This window comes from Pleurodeles waltl, chromosome 1_2 (assembly GCF_031143425.1).
Source record: "Pleurodeles waltl isolate 20211129_DDA chromosome 1_2, aPleWal1.hap1.20221129, whole genome shotgun sequence".
In the NCBI taxonomy this organism is placed as follows: Eukaryota; Metazoa; Chordata; class Amphibia; order Caudata; family Salamandridae; genus Pleurodeles; species Pleurodeles waltl.
The window spans coordinates 923,651,684-923,667,772 of NC_090437.1; positions in this window are offsets into that span (position 1 = coordinate 923,651,684).

Consider the following 16,089-nt stretch of genomic DNA (forward strand, 5'->3'; position numbering starts at 1 on the left):
CGGCAGAATGAACAGGTGTACAGGAATAGTAAGAGTTTCCACTCCATGAATGTGCAGATGGTGTGCCTGGCGGACCAGTACATCTCCAACATCAATGCTATATATCCTGGGTCAGTACATGATGCCTTTGTTCTGAGGAAAAGCAGCATCCCAAATGTGATGGGCCAACTACAGAGGCACAAGGTGTGGCTTATAGGTCAGCCTTGGTCCACACCCAGTGTACGTTAGTGTATGCCTGTGGTGTTAACCTCAGAGGATATTGTGTGGCTAAATGTTGTCCCTCAATACTTGCAGGTGACTCTGGCTACCCAAACCTATTGTGGCTGCTGACCCCTGTGAAGAATGCCAAGACAAGGGCTGAAGAACATTATAATGAGGCACATGGGGGAACCAGAAGGATCATTAAGAAGACCTTTGGCCTCCTGAAGGCCAGGTTCAGGTGATTCCATCTGTCAGGTGGATCCCTGTGCTACTCACCCGAGGAGGTCTGCCAGATAGTAGTGGCATGCTGCATGTTACACAACCTAGCCCTCAGACGCCATGTACCTTTTCTGCAGGAGGAGGAGACTGTAGATGCCCCTGTGGCAGTAGTGGACCCTGAGGACAGTGAGGATGAGGAGGCAGAGGATGAGGATGTGGACAACAGAACATTGGTGATCCATCAGTACTTCCAATGACACACAGGTGAGACAGTGCAACTTCACATTTCTATGACTAATGTTGTATTCGGTGTGGCAGTGGCATGCTGGCATTACCCACTTGTTACCTCTACTTACTGACACCTATGGATTATCATTTTACAGATGCTGGTGATATGACAACAATGTCCTGATGTGATTACTACAGCCAGCAACAGGTCATTCATTCTATGGTCTCACTATGTACAGTTCATTTGCAATGGATGTAGCTGTTTCAATCAATACAAAGTTGTGATACATGAAATACTAGTAGTCGAGTTTTATCCAAATGTGTTTATTGTAGTGCTATGAAATTGAGGGTAAAGTGAAATGGAATGGGGTGATGATGGAGGAAAGCTAGGGTATTGTTCCAGTCTGTTTGTAGCACAGGTACAGTGTCCAAAGGGACATAAGAGGGGAGCAATGGCAGTTCAAGGTGAACAAGGTGACTGTGTGGGACACAACGGGGACAATCACGAGAGTCTCGTTTCCTGGGGGTGGTCTTGGCAATTGTCTCTGGCTTCTGTCTGGGTCGCAGGGAACATTTGCGGGGTGGTTTACCTTCTGCAGGGGGAGGGATGCTGGTGGCCTGTGGGTCCTGTGGCAGGGCCTCCTGGCCAATAGAGGCAGCGGAAGTGGAAGGATGTTCAGTTGACTGCCTAGTGGTAGGGGCCTGCTGATGTGCTGGTGCCTCCCTCATGATCTTGGCCATGTCTGCCAGCACCCCTGCTATGGAGGTCAGGGTGTTGTTAATGGTCTGCAAGTCCCCCCTGATCCCCTGATACTGTCCCTCCTGCAGCTGCCTGTTCTCCTGCACATTGTCTAGGATCTGGCCCATCTATCCTGGGAATGTTGGTAGGCTCCCAGGATCTTGGAGTGTGCATCCTGGAGAGTCGGTTCCCTGCTCCTGTCCTCCCGGTGGCGCACAGCAGTCCTCCCAGTGTCCCTGTTGGCCTGTGCCTCTGTCCCCTGAATGGTATGCCCACTCCCACAGATTGTCTTGTGGGCGATGTGCGGACTGGGGTCCCTGAACAGGTGGGCCTACTGATTATTGACGTGTCCTGGGACAGAGGTGTGGGAAAGCTGGGTGGGTGCTGTGGTGTTGGTTCCTGATGGGGGAGGCTCTATGGTGGTCTGTGAGTGGGCTTGGGTGACCGGCTGTCCAGTGGTCCCTGAAGGGCCAGGTAGGTGCTCCAGATCCTAAAGTCCAGAGTTAATGTCATCACTGGCAGCATCTTCTGTTGGGGGACTGGATAGTGGTGGCACCTCCTCTCTACTGACATTGGATGGGGTACCTGTGGGGATGTAAATGATGTATTATGCTTCAAGAGTCTGACATCTGTACTTCCCTAGCTTCCCCTCTATGGTTGGTGTTGCCCTGCCAGCTTTTGCTTGTGTATGGTGATGTATTGTGGTTATGTTAGTTTCCCTATGCTGTCCATGCTTTAGTGATGGGTGTCTATGCAGTGGTGGGAGGGGTGTCCATGCATTGGTTTGGCATGCATGGCTTGGTATTGGGGTTAGTGAAATGTGTAGGTACAGTGTGTTGGATGGAGTGGAGTGATGGAAGTGAGGGTGTGGGAGTGATAGGTAGTAAATATTGACTTACCAGTGTCCAGTCCTTCGGCAGCTCCATTGAGTCCCTCAGGATGCAGTATTGCCAGCACCTTCTCCTCCCATGCTGTGAGCTGTGGGGGAGGAGGTGGGGGTCCACCGCCATCCCTCTGTATGGCGAGCTGGTATCTTGCTGCTATGGAATGTACCTTCCCCTGTAGATTGTTCCACCTCTTCCTGATGTTGTCCCTTGTTCTTGGGTACTGTCCCATGGTGTTGACCCTGTCCATGAATCTCCGCCATAGCTCCATCTTCATTGCTATAGATATCTGCTGTGCCTGTACTCCAAAGAGCTGAAAATTTCCTCCACCATGACCCTTAACTCCTCCTCAGTGAAACGGGGGTGCCTTTGTGGTGCCATGGTGTTGTGTGATGTGGGTTGGTGAGGGTGTGGTGGGGTGTGTGATGTGGAGTGCGTGAGGGGTGTATGGGTGTAAGTGGTGTGTGTCTAGTTGTCTCTGTGCTCTTCTTCTCAGTTTCCTGATGGCAATTGTTGTTGGTAAAGGGCTGTGGGTAATGTGGGTGTGTGTTTTATAGTGGTGTGGGTGTGTGGGTGTGGCGTGTATATGGGTGTCAGGTGTGTGTTTTTAGTGTTGGCCAATGTGGTGTTGTTTTGTATGTGGGGGTCCATTCTGAGCGTGGTGGTATGTACCACCAAAGGTTTACCGCCGTTGATTGTCCGCCATGGTGATTCATGGTTCATAATGTGATGGGCGTTGTTTTGTTGGCGTAACAGTATGGGTTTTGGGACCGCCAGTTTATCACTGACCTTTGATCTGGCAGATTTTTGTATGTGGCTGTTTTCTGTCAGATTGGCGTGTGTGTGTCATAATATGGTGAACGGATATCCGCCACCGCGGCGGTAGGTTGGCGGCCGTCAGCGTGGCGGCAAGCAGAATTTACTGCCAGTGTCATAATGAGGGCCTTTGTTTTTTATGAGATGGGGCAACAGCAGTGTGAAAATCCTCTTCATAGAACAGCTTCACCTTGGACAGAAACAGTGCACGTTTCCCTCCTTCATAGGACAGGAACAGGTAGGGTAGCATCAGTACACCATTTTCCCCTCACAGGACAGGTACAAATCAGGCCGCAGCAGTGCAGGCTTCATTGCCTCACACAAAAAGGACAGCATGGTAATACAAAGCAAGCTTGCCTGTCACACAGAATGCAGTAAGTGCAATCTTCCCTTTCACACAGAACAGATCCAGAAGGGCAGAGTTTAACAACGTTCATCACCCACAAAACATGTACAATTAAGGTGTGATAGACATGTAGCTTAAATAGAGATCCAGGGATAATGCTTAACTCACTGAGAGGAATGTGTAAGAGGATGAGTGAGTGAATATATACAAGGTCTGACACCATTCTCATAGGTGATATTCCACATCAACAACCTGGAAATCTGGCTGCTCACACTCAGCGACCGAGGGCCTCATTCCGACTTTGGCGGTCTTTTCTTCCCCCACCATATCATGAGTACTGAAGGAGTTTCGCCTCATTTTGGATGGAAATCCTCCAGTAGTCATGCTGGCGGTCGGAGGCGCAGGGGCAGTTCCACCACCGGCCCCGCTCTGCCAAAAGGACTCCACCAGTCATATCACGACCTGTAAGCCGCCGTAGCGGTGTCCTCATGGTGGGGTGCTGCCAGCAGTGGAAGCGCCTGTCTCCTGCCGGACGACCTCGTAGCCGGACAAGGTAAGTCGATCGTCCAACAGTGGGGGGTGGGAGGGTGGGGGGTGTTATGTGTGCATGTGTGAATGGGTGTTCTCTGCGAGTGTGAATGTAAGTGTTTATGCATGTTTGTATGCTTGTGTGTATGCATGTTTGTATGTGTTTGTGAATGCATGTTTGTATGGGTGTGTGTATGAGTGTGTGTATGCGTGATTGAATGCATGTATGAATGTTGACCTGAATGTGTGTGTGGATGCATGTGAGTGAATGCGTGTATGTATGTTGAAGTGAGTGTGTGTATAGATCCATGTGAGTGGATGCTTGTATGAATGTTGAAGTGAGTATGTGCATGGATGCATGTGAGTGAATGCGTGTATGTCAGTGTTGGTGAATGAGTGTTTGCGGGGTGCATGAATGAGTGTATGGGGGTGCGTGTGGGTGTCTGTGTGCGTGTAAGTGGGGAGAGGGAGTAGGGGTGCTGCACTAGGAGGGATGGTGGGGGCGCTGTTCTGGTAGGGTGTGGGTGCTGTTCTGGTGGAGGCAATGGTCTGGTAGGGGTTGCTGTTCTGGTAGGGTGGGTGGGGGGAGGAGTGTGCTGTACTAGAATGGGGTGGGGAGAGAGGAGTTTCTGGTATGGAGGGGGTGTGGGAGGGTATTGAACTTGCAGGGTGGGGTGGGAGAGTCATCTGCCGGCGACAGGAAAGACATTTCCTGTCACTGGTAGCCTTTCCACCAGGGTTTCTGTGGCAGTGCTATTGCCGCGGAAATCCTGGTGGAAAGCCAACTCCTAATACCGCTAGCGGTCTTCATTGTGCTGCGTGGTCAGAGATGCTAACTTCTGGCCCAGCGGGTCCAACCACCCTGGTGGTACAGGCAGGATGTGGGGGTTGGCAGAGGCCAACCTGTCACACTCATAATGTGGTGGTCTTCACCGCCAGCCCATCAGCGGTGAAGCTGCCACCGTGGCCCTGGCAGTCAGAAGAACGCCATAATGAGGGCCCTAGTGTTTGTATTATTTCTTTACTTTTCCATGTATTTTAAAATTGGAGTGGCCTAGTAGGTCAGTGTTATTTGGAGCGGCCTCACCACAACCTCAGTAACACTGCTTTAAACAGGCACACAGGTGTCAATCTCTTCAAAATAGTTTTAAGTGTGTGCGGCAGACTCTGTGCAATTCTAGCCTCTATGCTGCACCTGTTCAAAATGTTAAGGGGTGCCAGCGGAAGCAGAAGTACTCTGTGCTCCTGGCTGACATCTATCAGTAATTCCCTGGTTTCATAGGTCTGGCATTAGCTAAGACCTTTTGATTTTACTAAATTATTATGTATAATTTGCTTACTTAAAGTGGCTTTCAGGCATATCTCTTCACTCATTGGCCATTTTGTTTCCATCCACTGCAGCATACAGCATGGGGCACTGGTTAAGGCTACTTAAGCCTCTGGTTAGCATCACTTTGAGTGACTGCATTTTTCTCTTTCACAAGGTGCACATCAGCGCACAAGGAATTCCCTTTAGTGGCAGTTTTGCCTGATGTGATAATAAGATGCATCTGAAATGAGCAGGGCACATTCCGATTTAATTAGCTAGTATCTCCTACCAATGCTGTTGTAAATTCCTTTTAAAGTGGACTGCTGCTATTTCACAGCATACCATATTTTGTCCCTGTACTTCGTTTCACCAATTGTTTGTTGATAAACTTTGCCCAGAAGAAAACCAACATTTATGGTATTTAATTTCCAGCAACTTGTAACTGTTTTCTGTAAAAATAGATGCTGTTTAATTTGGGTTTTAGTATCCAATATTTTATACTTTCTTTCCTTTTTTCATTCCTTTTTCTTTCCTTCTTTATTTCCTTCCCTTCCTTTTTGCATTTCCTTTTTCCTTCTTTCTTTCTTTTCTTCTTTTTTGCCTTCTTCCCTTTTAATTTTCTTCTTTCTTTCTTTTCTTTTGTTCTTCTATTCCTTTTTACATTCTTGCTTTCCTTATTTCTTTTTCTTTCTTTTTTGCTTTCTTTCCTTTTACTTTCCTTCACTCTCGTTCTTATTTCCATGTTTATTACTTCATTCCTTAGTTCTTTTTGCCATCTGTCTGTTTTGCCTACTTTCCTTTTTTCTTTACTACCTTCTTTCATTTTGTCTTTCTTTCTTTCCTTTCTTTCTTTTTTGCCTTAATTCCTTTTTGTTTCCTTCATTCCTTCCATTTTTCACATCCTTATTTATTGCCTTCTTTACCTTATTCCTTTTTCTTTTCTTTGTTCTTTCTTTTTTGCCTTCTTTCCATCTTAATTTCTTTCGTTTCACCTATTTTTCTTTCTTTCTTACTTTCATTCCTTTGTGCTCTTTTCGTCTTTCTTTTCTTCTAACCTTATTTTTTTTCCTTTTTCTTTCCCTCTTTCTTTTTGCATTCTTTCCTTTTTTCTTTCATTTTGCCTTATTTCCTTTTTGACTTATTTCATTGTCTTATTTCATTGTTTCTTACCTGCTTCCATCTTTCTTTCTTTCTTTCCTTCCTTTTTCCTTCTTTCTTTTTTACATTTTTTTCATTTTTCTTTCCTCCTTTCTTGATGTTTGGCCATCTTTCCTTTTTTTGCTTTCATAATTCCTTTCTTCTTTCTTTCTGCTTTTTTCTGTTTATTCTGTCCTTCTACCTTCATTTTGCCTTGTCTCCTTTCTTCCTTTTTGACTTCCTTCCCTTTTTGCCGCCTTCACTTCCTCTTTCCCACCCCCTTTCCCTTTTTGCCTTCCTTCCTCCACTCCCTTCCCTTGTTTTCCCTCCCGTTCCTCCTTTTCATCCTCCCTTCACTTCCTTCCTTCATTCTTCTTTCATTCCGCGTTTTAAGGTCTGAGTTACCAAGTCTTTCAGAATTTAGTAAAAATATATATGACATAGTTACCTACTGCAGGTTTCAGCCAGACCTCATTGGTTAGTCTGTGATTATGTCATTCGCATTTTTCTTCCTCCTACTCCAGACTGCGTCAAGGGACAATGTTAGCACACTTCAGCCATTGACTGACTTCACTAGGAGTTATAGCATGCTGCCTTTTCTGAAGAAGGGATAAATGCAAAAAGAACACCTGATGGACAAAATGCTATAGTCACTCTAAGTAGGAAGGGTATGTCTAGACGAGGGCCCCATGCGCACTGTGGCACTGAATTCAAGCTAGCCCCGAAACCAGTCACAGGATGCTTGTTTACGGTCCAGGGAGGACCTTGCCTGGTGGTTTCGGGCTGGACTGTTCTAATGGGGAGCAGGGTCTAGAATGATTTGCATGTGACTGGGTCCAAACTGGGATGGCATGGTGAGCAAAACAATGATGGATTTAACTCAGATCTGTGACTGCGTGTGAATGTTTGATATTGTTCAGCATTCTGCCCATCATATTTTTGTGTTGCTATAGTTGCCCTAACTGAGAAGGGTATGCACAGACACGGGTTTTGTGCTCACTGTGCCACTGTATTCAAGTTAGCCTGGCTGATGAGAGGTGATATCCCGAAACTGGTCACAAGATGCTTGCATCCAGTCCAGGGAGGACCTGGCTGGTGATTCAGGCTGGATTGTTCCCATGTGGAGCAGGGTCAAGACTGATTTTCAAATGGGTCCAAACTAGGGTGGCATGGTGGGCAAATAAACTATTAATTTAATCCAGATCTGTGATTGGGGTGAATGCTTGACAATTTTCAGCATCCCATCCATAAACATTTTGTGTTTCTGTACTCATCCTAAGTGGGAAGGGTATGTCCACACATGAGTCCTGGGCTCATTATGGCAGGATTCAAGCTAGTCTGGCTGATGAGAGTTGATACCCTGAAACTGGTCACAAAATACTTGTTTCCAGTCCAGGGAGTATCTGGCCTGGAGGTTCAGGCTGGACTGTTCCCATGGGGAGAAGGGTCAAGACTGATTTGCATATGGCTGGGTCCAAACTAGGGTGGCCGGGTGACATTGTGGGCAAAAAAAAAACAATGGATTTATCCTAGATCAGCAAACTAGGGGTGAATGTTTGACAATGTTTAGCATTTCATCCATCATCTTTTTGTGTTGCTTTTTTTCAGAATGAACAAATCCACACACAATATAGTTTTAATCAGTGCTGGGTGTACCATGGTAATATTCACTGTTTTGAGACAAGCAAAACACCTTTGCCTTTAACGATTGTTTTATTTTATTGATTTAATGAGGGGTCGGCACATAAACATTCACAAAAACCATGACAAAAAAGGAATTGCCAAAAGGATGGTGGGCAACACCAGAGCTATTTACTCAGATAGTCCAGTTTTTGTGTTTTTGTATGTGCTTGTGCGTGCCCTGATTCCCTGTCTGTGGCACAAGAAAGGAGGCTCCATGGGCACTCAGGTGCACATGTTAGCAGGAATCTAAATATTCTGTTGCAACGCTATCATCTTTAAATGTTGGCAAACTGGCTACAGAAAGAATACTAAAGGGGAGAGGATATGGCATAATACTAGAGCCGTAGTGTGCCCATACATCCCGGATTTCCGCAGACAGCCCTGGTTTACAGACAACTGTCTCTGCATCCCAACAATTTACTTAGGGCCATATGTACGAACACATTTTCCCATAAGGGCAGAATGGGTAAAACCCTTTGCTACATCTGGCCCTTAATGTTTAATACATGTCCTTGTTTTTGGGACAAGTATGAGCTCATCCTGAAAAGCAGAATTGCAACTTATTATTTGCGCCTCTGAAGAGTGAAATAGCTCACATAATTTATCTTTTTGTTTCAGGCACCACAAGAGGAGGTCAGCTGCATATATACATCAGAGAGAAGATAGGGTGTGGGGAGGAGAGCAGGAGTGTTTTGTAAATGTAGCCTTGCAAATGTGTGGCCATATATAGATATATTAGGACACATTCCCAAGACTATGTTTAGTTCCGACTTCTCCCTGCTCTACCTCAAAGACAAAATCTAAATTACATAAGTTCATTTCAGACTTTAGACCTTTAGAGGGGCTTGAAATTATGCCTTGCAGAATGAACAGGGCCATTAAGCAGCGTATTGCCCAAGCATTAAGCAGCTTAATGACCCTGTATGCTATGCTATCTCTAACAATTCCGAGATTACTGATTCTAACCGTAAATACTCTGGTGATTTTGGGGTCCTGGAAAGATCACGGTCTCCTTGAGTGGGAGGAATTTCTATTCCTAAAGTGTGACCATCCACCAATTCCAATTCTATGCATATTTCCCAATCTCCACAAGCATGCCCAGAGACTGCTGGGCAGACCTACTGTCTCTGCAAATGGGTCACTTTTGGAGAATACTTCCAAGTATATAGATCACGATTTGAGAACCTTTGCTACAGCATTACCAACTTATGTTAAGGACACCACACATTTCTGCACATTGATCGGAAACATACATTGGGAGGATGACTATTTAGTTATGACCTTAGATGTATGCAGCCTATACACCTCCATCAGACACAAGTTAGGCATTGCTGCCCCTAGTTACTTTTTGAGATCCCAATGGATCTCACATTTACTCCATACAGAGATGATGCTTGACATGATGCAATATTGTTGGAACAACAACTTTTTCGTGTTTGATAACAAAATCTATAGACAACTACAGGGTAGTGCGATGGGCACCTGCTTCGTCCCCAGCTACCCACATTTATTCATTGGCTGATGGGAGGAGCAGGTGTCCACACAAGTGGCTGTCTTTGAGAACCAGGTAATTGTGCGGGTCAGATACATTCATGATATTTTTGTTATCTGGAAAGGTAATGAGATCATGGCTAACAGGTTTATTTCCATTCTCAATGATAATACCTACAATATTCAACTTACTGGGCATGTGAATAAGACATCTACTGTGTTTTGGGATATTGAATAAACAGCCAGCAATGGTCAGCTTAATACCAAGTTGCACTGTTAGCCTACTGCTGGCAACAGTCTGTTCTACGGTACAAGTGCACATCCATCCAGCTTACTTTACAGCATTCTCTAGGGAGAGTTTCTTCGTGCTAAGAGCAACTGCAGTACACAGGAATCTTTCAAAGCTGAGGAGAGGACTATGAGAGAGAGATTTAAAGAGAGAGGCTACAGTAACAAAGTGATAGACCATGCAAGCAAAAAGTTAGAGAATGTCTCTCGCTCACAATTGCTCCTCATGAAGAGGAGTCCCAATAAGGGTGATTCGGAAAAAGTAAGATTCATTACTACATTCTCTAATTGTGCCTTTCATATTAGAAAGATTTTCAACAGCAAATGGCACATACTCAAAACTGATGCATTCTTAATAAATATCCTCATGACACTCCTCAGATCAAGAGTAGGTCACTAAGGGACAATCTGAAAGACACAATATGGTTATGCAGGACTCTCGTAGGAAGAGGACCGCTACCAAAGGCTTTGTTTGTTGCATAAGGTGTAAAGCGTGCAACAATAGTTCCAGTTGTTCCACACTGAGGATACCTAATAGTTCACGTGAACATACAATCCAGGGGACCTTTAACTGTTGTACTGAGTATTGTGTATACTGCCTCATCTGCATGAGTCATAAGCTCTATAGAGGGAGTACTATCCATAATGCCAAGAAAGGTGTATTGGAGCACAAGAGAGCGAGCAGGCACAACAGCCCAAAATACCCAGTAAACAGGCACTTCACTGAAGTACATTTTCAAAATGAGAAACTATTGAAGTTTGTAGTAATTGATGCTGTAGCATTGGATGTCAGGGGTGGGAACAGAAATTGTAAGCTCTGGAATCCAGGTATATAATGGATTGCGATACCATGAACCCATCAGGCCTAAATTCAAGTGAGGAGCTATCCATTCATTTGGGTTAATTTGCTATCAATGTATTTCCTTCCTTTCTAGTTTGTATTTTGGAACTGTTCTGATGTTGGAACTGATTTTATATCACCTGTTTTGATCTGTCTTCTCTTCACAGGTTGATGTTTTGAGTCAGGTCGGTGACCCCCAGTCAAGCACTACCTGGTGTTTTCACTTCACCTTTTGCCTGAGTTGCTTGAGCACGAGTATTGTATGTTGGGGACAGGTGTGAAGGAAACAGAGGTGTTGTTTTGCTCACTTGGGCTGTAATTGACTCAATTGTTTATTCTCTTACATGGGAGTGTGCCTTTTACATTTATTTTCTATTTGTTGAGGCATTATTATGGCCTTGCTTTAGACTTTTTCCACTGGGGCAGTATGTGCTATAAGCTTTTTGAGATATCAATGTTGATTTTGAACTCCTTTTTTGGATTACCAGTCTATACATCCACAGAACCAATCTCAGTATGCGGAAGCACGTGTGAGTGTGGTATGATCTCGCTCACTTGTATGACCCTGTGATATTTGCCTGGCTTGTGTTCAGACATGATCTGTCTGAGTTTGCACTTCTCCCTTTGTATATCGCATGTGCCTTTTGTCTGATCCTCACTGGATTGGAGCACACCCCCTGCGCAGTGTGGAACTTGTGCACGTCACATGTACTGTTAGTCATTGGCTTCAGACTGAGCCATATAGCGTGCATTACTCATTGTCTATCTAGTTGACCTTGAGGTATCGATCTGCAAGTATTTCAATTTCATATATTTGGACGGGGCATATACTGGGGAGGTACTCATTAAGAACAGTGACTGTGTGTATTTCTAGTGTCTCATGATCATGCCATAATGATTTGTTTACAGTGATTAATATTCATGTTTGACCTTTTAGGCAAATGTATGTAGCATTTTGTAAAATGAGTGTACTGATATATGCATCTCAGTCATTTCTATGGTACTGAGAACCTTAACAATATAGCGGCCATGTCGGACCCTAGCACTGTTTGGAGATTAGTTATTGTCCTTTGTTTATGTTTTCACATTGGTAGTGTTTAAAGAGCCTTTGTTATTTTCCGATCCCAACTGTGATCAAGGCTATGGCCAAAAGACGTTGAGTGAGGAGGCGCATGTTGGATTAAAATGCGTGTGCAATCTTTAATTCCAGGAGAGTCCGTGTTTTCCCTGTATTGTGGGGAATCTTTTTTGTATAAATATGTATATATATATATATATATATATATATATATATATATATATACTGTATATATATCCCAATTTAACATTCCACACCAAAAGAGGGTGCTACAAAACAAATGATAATGCAGATTTGTTCATAATAGTTAGCATGGCATGAACACATATCAAGTGGACATAATCATGCATAAATGACAATCCATTCAAACATATTCTAGCCCAAGTGGGCAAACTTGCTATGCTGAGCAAAAAGTAATCATATCTCACTGACAGCAGGTCTGATCCATTGCCGTGGTCATACTCCAGCCCAAGTGGGCATACTGAACAACATACATCCCAAAGATTAATCTTGCACATCCAAAGCACTATGCACTGACGTAAATAAAACCATAAAATAAAACTAGATTAAAAACAATGCATACTGAACAACCTAGAAGTAAAAAAAGAGAGAAACCTCCCACTACACCCTATTATGATAGGTGTACTGCAATTTCCTCATCTAAGTTCAAACCTTGGGGTTTGAGGGTCTCAAAATCCAAAATATACCTGGATTCTCATTTGTGTAATTCTTTCTTCCAATCTCCTCCCCGCTGTTGGGTGCAACATTGTCAATCACCATAAATTAAAGTAGGCTTTAATGATCAAAGTGAACCTCTGCAAAATGTTTAGCCACAGGATATGAAGTGTCATCATGTCCTTTGGTCCTCATGTATTCCAATACAATAACTCGTGCCCTCGCCATGGACTGCTAATTACCCAAATTATTACGGCACTCGTGACAAACTTTATGTCAATAAAAATATCAATGAAACATTTGAAGTAAAAACTGTGCACAGCAGGGCCGCAAGCTGTAGTTAACTTAGGCTGCTAGTTATGGTTACTTGAAATAATTCTAATTATACCTCTTGGATTTCTCTGGTTTTGTTCGAGTAAATTCAGAACCTAACTATATACTGTATATACACACACACCTGTCCGGCCCTGGTATTTGTGTAGCCCTGACAAATACCAGGACAGGACAGGGTTACCTTGATAACTGGCAGCCTGTAGTCCTACTTCTGTGTCCTACCTGTTCTAGTTTTTGTTTCTCAAAATCTGGTTGCCTTGCAGAGCTCCCAACTTTGGAGATAGAGAACCAGTTACGAGTTTGGCGTAGGCTCACCATCCCGTGATTCTGAGCAAATCACTTAACATCCCTGTGCCTACGCTCCAATACCATGGGGTCGAGTTTGCACTATATGTAAGTGTAAATGAGGAATCAGTGCAGTTGCATAGATGCCGTTACAAGTTATAAATCTTTCTGCTGGATGCAGTCGCTGTTGTACAGGTCTTTGGTAGCAGTGCCTGAAATTTACAAAACTATTTTTTGCGAACTCTGAGGAAATTGTTGTTTCAAACATCATCTGACTGTGAAACAGATGACTTTTTTTGTTCTTTTAAAAAGTGAGCACAGGTTTGCAAACATGACTTCTTCATGTTTGAAAACATTCAGGGGAAGAGCAGTCCACAAAGCGGACCAGTTAGGGGTCTGCACTTAACGCCTCCCTTGGGTGGGACAGAAGCCCGGGGAGGGTAGTAAGCCTGTGAAAATGGTGCACCCGGATTGGCGGGTATCCCTTAAATCAGCCAATCCGGGAGCACCATGGTAGGATAAAAGGGAGGGGTCACGGAACGCACCCTTACATTCAACCCCAGGAGTGTTGGAGTGCTGGAGGACAAGGCTGTCAGTTGTCTCAGTCTTGGTGGAGTTTTGAGAGCCTTGATGCAGAGGACAGTCATTGCGGGGACCGGACGGACAATGGGGACTCTCTTTAACCTCCACTGTGGTCTGAAGATGTCGAGAGGAAATGGAAAACAGCCAGGCCGGCGTATCCTGCAACATCGTGACAATTGAGGTGCAGGCGTCCGGCAGCACGACGAGAGTGTTAACGGCACCAACGTGCCCATCTGTGACCATGCAGTACAGGAGATGGCGGGGGAGAGGCGGACAACAGCCAAGCCCGCCGATCCCACAACATCACTGCAAGTAAGAATAGGAAAGTAAATAGGCACTCACATCTGCGGAGCTGAACTAGCGGGCAGCGTGCACAGCGCCTGAGACTGTTAGGGCATGTCGTCAGAGCTCCCGGCCCTGAAACCAGTGAATCTCAGAATAACCTGGCCTAAAAGAGGCTTCCTCCAAAATGGTCCTAGGGATACCTCACGTGAGGACAATGAGAGCAGGCAAATGTGGCCTCAAGGGGTCAGCAGTGGGTGGCCATGGCACTTGGAGGGTCTAAGGAGTAAATTCATTAGACTTGAGAAGTTAAAGAAGTTAAAGTTAAAGAAGAGTGAACTTTCCAAATGGTGGGATGGGGCGACTTTGAAATAATATAAGAAGCTCAATCGTATCCCCCATGGATTGAGATCAAAAAATTTCCCTACTTATGATGACCTGGACGCCGACCTTTTGACTTTATGGGACAATGAATTGACTGCTAGTTCGATGAGACTTATGGATATTTTGATCATTAATGCAGAAAGGAAAGTTGACCGTTTACAGTCTGATATAGGTATTCTTGAGAAAGAGATTGAGGATCTAAATCTGAAAGAGGCTACTGACAAAAACTATAACATTTTAGAGGAGGTATTGCTTAAATTTCAAGAGGAAATCACTCAGAGAAAAGCAAGGAAACTCAAACGAGACGAAAGGGACTATTTGACCGGTAGGGTTTTTACTTTTGCCAGCAAATATGATAATTTGGTACATAGCAATCAAGATCTAAGAGGATCCAGTGTGTCAAATGTTTCGGATTCAACATTAGCGAGTACTTCAATTACAAGTGATAGTGAGGCTGAAAATGGGATGGGCAAGAACGTTTTTTTACAGGAGTTGATGAGAATCAAACAGGGCAAATACAATCAAAACAGAAAAACATCATCCACAGGAAGACCAGGAGGGGTGGAAGAGGATCAGGTGGTAAGACCAAAAGATTCAAATGGAATAAGGACGAGGTCTTGGGACAAAAAATGTAATGTTATCAACTTTTCTAAATTAGAGCTCTCTTCAGGAGCCATAAATTTGTTAGCGAAGGGTCTTAATTTCTGCCCTAGTACTTTTGGGGATCCTTGTAGATCCAAGATAGACCTGTATAAATTTGTTCGTAGACTTAAATTGAAAAAATATTTTCTATCAAACTCTGGCGAAGATTTGACTACAGTTGTTCACCCACCGAGGTTACCGTTGAGTGCGTTATCTATAGAAGAGGTTCAAGGTACAGCACTTTTACTATCCATTGCGGAGCAAGAAGAGGATCCTGACATTATGTCACGAGTCTTACAGGACTTAGATGTGGCTTCTAATATTAGCATTTCCAGCAAATCACGTTGGACACCTAGAATGTTGGGTATTAATTCTTTGGATAGATTTTTTGATTTGGTTTGTAAATATTTTGATAATTATTTATTGAAAAAAAGTAGATTTTTACATTTCTCTAAAAATCTAAGTTCTGATGAATTGGTTGCATTGGAATCACTTAAACAAGAAAAGGAGGTAATCATTAAACAAGCAGATAAGGGTGGCAATGTAGTCATTATGAATAAACTGGACTATGACAATGAGGTTTTGTCACAGTTGAATGATGTGATGTGTTACGAACGTGTGAGTGGCAATCCTATTCCCACTCTTACTTTCAAGATCAACGGTAAGTTACTCGCCTCACAAAAACAGCGGCTACTTAACAAGGATGAAAGTCTATATCTTAAGGTGGATCATCCTAGATTTCCTTGCCTATATACATTACCCAAAGTACATAAAAAATTACCTTTTCCACCAGGTAGACCAATTGTGTCTGGTATACTTGGCCCGACAGAGAGACTTTCCGAATATGTTGATTTCTTTTTACAACCACTGGTATACAATCTTCCGTCTTTTATTAAGAATACTATACATATTCTTAGTATTCTGAGTGATATAGATTGGGAAAGTAGCATGCTGCTGTTTACTTTGGATGTTACCTCTCTCTATACCTGTATTAATCATGACTTAGGACGTTTGGCTTTCCAATACTTTTTTAACAGGAGATCGGCAAGCCTATGGGAACATACAGGTATGCTAATTGAAATGATGGATTTGATTCTCACGAATATTTTTTTTCTGTT